At 29.7% G+C, this 3,780-nt stretch overlaps 1 long non-coding RNA gene across 1 annotated transcript; it reads left to right on the forward strand.

Moving 5' to 3' along the window:
• The first annotated feature begins 2,434 nt into the window (after positions 1-2,434).
• Positions 2,435-3,229, forward strand: LOC105217196 (uncharacterized). The gene is made up of 3 exons (XR_008470520.1): positions 2,435-2,737; positions 2,794-2,957; positions 3,032-3,229. It is a non-coding gene; the product is annotated as an uncharacterized LOC105217196 (long non-coding RNA).
• The last annotated feature ends 551 nt before the right edge of the window (positions 3,230-3,780 follow it).

Genomic DNA, 3,780 nt, shown 5'->3' on the forward strand with positions numbered 1-3,780 from the left:
TTTTGACAGAGTTGTAACCAAAAAACTTTTTTTTTTTTGTCTAATTTTTGCGCAATATACGCTCGAAACAAATAGTTGTAATAAAAATATAAAAAAAATCCTTCGTTCATTAACTAGATTTTCAAAGATATATGCAAATTGAACAAAATCGAGATATCGTGGCCATCGACTTAAAAAAATTGAGTTTTGAGATAAAGATATTGGTTTTTTATTGTAACTGACGTGGACTGATGGGGGAACTCCCAAGGGGTATAATTAGAATTTATTCGGATCGATTCGACAAATTTGGAGAATATTGTAAACATATTGTACTAAAAAAAACAACCAAATTTGAAACCCACCTAACCCCCTAAAATAACACAATATCTACAAACGGGTGGTTAACAGATTCTAAAAAATTTAAGTAATTTATATTATTTCTTCATTATAACTCCAGAAAGTCAATTCTCATTTATTTTGGTTAATTTATTACCAGTATAAACATTTTCATGGCGTTTTCATTTCGTTTTAGTTCTTATTTAAAATATTTCAATAAATATAAATCATTAACCTTCATTTTTTAAGTAAATTTTTAAATTTAAATTTTTTCTAATATACCATTTTTTATTTAGTTATTATCAATAAAAATACTTGATAAATTAATGTGGAAAAATACTGATTGAGACTAAATCATGGCACATTTTTATTAAAAACTGATATAATAATTTATATCATAATCTAATCGCGAATATAGATATGTGGCAACCCTACCTTCAGTATTTGTAAATATATAAGTAAGTATGTACAGCATACCTGTATAGGTACAGCTTGGGAATTGAAACATCATTTAATTGTTGTTACCTGTTTACGAAAATAAATGCAATGAGGAAGCAAATATATGTAAATGCAGTTATATTTTCGTCAGCTCATCAATAGAAGATCGTTGTTGGCTTTTCGTCACACTTCTGGCTACTGTGTTTCTAGTTGTTGTGAAACGAGTAAGTGTAATTTTGTTGGCACATGTTGATCTTATTGTTTTTACACCAAATAATTGCAATGCCAGTGCTCTCACAAGTGTTTTTGCTAATAAGTTTTTTTTTGTATTAATATACATACATATGTTTGTACATACGTATGTAGATTTGCATACTGAGAGCATTGTTTTTGTTTAAACTTTAAACTGCTGCATATTAATAAGAAATCACGTAGTAAAATGTGTAGCAGCTGCTGCTACTTGCTATCTGCGCTCATTTTATGTGCGCCTCGTCTACTAAAAATTATTTAAATAATATAATATTAATTATTTAATATTTTACAAATATTACTATGCTATTTATTGATAAAATAATCTATTTTCCTAAATATTTATTATTAATATTTATTTATATTTAAATATATGTATTTTTGACTTTTATTTAATTTTTATTAATTTTTTTTTTTTTAATATTTCATCATTAAGAAACCTTTAATTTTTCCATATTTTATTTTTATTATTTCATATTTGGCAACCCTGTTATTATGTTACGTACTGATATTCATACAAATAACACATATTTTATTGTATTTATATTTGCTTAGGAACGACGAGATATTTGAAACGAATTTGTTCTTGTCCTGCTGCAATTAACTGCCGAAGTGCATAAAGTAGCGTCAGCTACGATCAACAGCAGCCTACTACTGTGATTCTGCTTGGCTGGTAGTACAGTGTGACATAGAAAAAAATTGTTTTTTAATTATATTTATTTATTGGTTATTTATTATTTTTTCATATTACATTTTTTAGTAATAAACTGTAACTATTGGCTGGCATATTGCAATTTAAAATAAATACACGAGAATGCTGCCTCCTTATACCTGCTGACTATTTAATGTTTATGAGCGCCGGTAAGTTCTGTCACACATACGATATTTTTTATGTGATTTGTCATGTAAATTAAATTTAAATATAAAATTAAACACTAAAATTAGAATTATAAACGTTTTTGTTTGATTTTAATAAATAAAATTAATAAAGACATATTTTTCCTAATAATAAATCAAAATAATTTAATACTTATTTAAATTTTTAACACTTGGCAATCATTATAAAGGAATGCGTCTTGCGGTTTGTACATATGTATATTTTGTTTACTAGGAAACAACGTGGATAATTGAAACATTAATTTGTTATTGTTTTTATTAGTATGCTGCAAATGCATGACGAAGCTTTAAAAGTAATGGGCATATATACGCCGCTTTCTCATTAAAATTTTGTATGCAACGACCCTGTATTATCATAGATCAGTTGTTGTTGTATGTGAATTTTCGTCGATCTTGTTAGGCTGCAATACAGAGACCCTATAATTTTACTAAATATAATATTTTGTAGCACCCTGTAATAAGACATATCATTTGTTGTTGCCATAATTTTATTGCTGCTGCGGTGTGGTGTATGCTGCCTACTGTTTTTCATGTGCGCCTGGTAGTTCATCAATCTCTGCAAAGATGAGTTGTTGTTGGTCTCTGTACAAATTTTTAGTAAATAATTTAACATTTGGCAACTCTGGTTTTTCATCAAAAGAATGCAGGTAGCTGTTCTGTGTCAGTTTGTTTACTAAGAAACGACGAGATGATCGAAATGTGCTTTTGTTGTTGCCCAACTTTAATTTCGTGGCTGCAGTCACCTGCTTGCTTGCCTGCTGAATTCAGTGTGTTTTTCTTCGCGGTAGATCGGTGGCATTTTAGTAAAATAGAAAATCGCGTGTTTTGTGGTTTTGCTGTGGGTGTGAATTGACTGCTTTTGTATGTACTTTATTATCTTTACTTTTTCTACAGATTCTAAGATGAGATTATGTGAGAGTTAAATGACAATTATTGGCTGGCTATTACAAATCTAAAGGAACGCATGTGGATACTGCTGCTTGCTGGCTTCAGTGTGTTGTTGTTCGCCTGGTAGATCGGCGATATTTTAGTAAATTTAAAAAATCGCGTGTTTTGTGGTATGGCTGTGGGTGAGTTTACTTTTATTACTATTTGGAGTGTATTAGTTTTTTATGTATTTAATTATCTACAGATTATCAGGGCGCATGTGAGACTAAAATCATAATTATTGGCTGACATATTGCAAATCTAAAGGAACAAGTGTTGGGTACTGCTGCTTGCTGGTGCCTGGTGATTGTTTGATGTTTGTGCATGCCGGATAATTCTGTATTGCATACAGTATTTTTATGAGATTTGTGTTGAGTTAAGATATTATTATTATAAAGGCTTTTGAGCGAACAAAAAATGTAGCTTTAATTTCATAAATAATATATTAAATTTTCTAATATCAAATAAAAATTAATGCTGATTTATTTAACTCACAGCAATCATTATGAAGGAATGCGATTAGTGGTTTGTATGTGTGTTTTGTTTACTATTGAACAAGGTAATTATTGAAATCATATTTGTTAGTGGAATGCTGCAGGTCAATAGTGAAGCAAAGCGTGCTTACTTGCTACTACTTGCTGCCTGCTATCAATTTTGTGCGCCTGGTACTTCAGTACGCAGCAAAAATGTCAATTTTTCGTTGATTTTGTTAGTATGCAGTACAGGGATCAAGCTATGATATATTTATGTTCCTTCAGCTTTTCACTAAAAGTACCCTATAATTTTAGTAAATGTAATAATTTGTACCACCCTGTTTTATGGCATAGCAATTGTTGTTGCCAAATTAATTTCGCAGCTGGTATGGTTGTTGTTGTTCTATGTAGAAATATAAAATAAAAAATTTGACATTTGGCAACCCTTGGTCTTCACCAAAGGAATGCAGAGTTAGCGGCT

Source organism: Zeugodacus cucurbitae, chromosome 3 (genome assembly GCF_028554725.1).
Source record: "Zeugodacus cucurbitae isolate PBARC_wt_2022May chromosome 3, idZeuCucr1.2, whole genome shotgun sequence".
Taxonomy (NCBI): Eukaryota; Metazoa; Arthropoda; class Insecta; order Diptera; family Tephritidae; genus Zeugodacus; species Zeugodacus cucurbitae.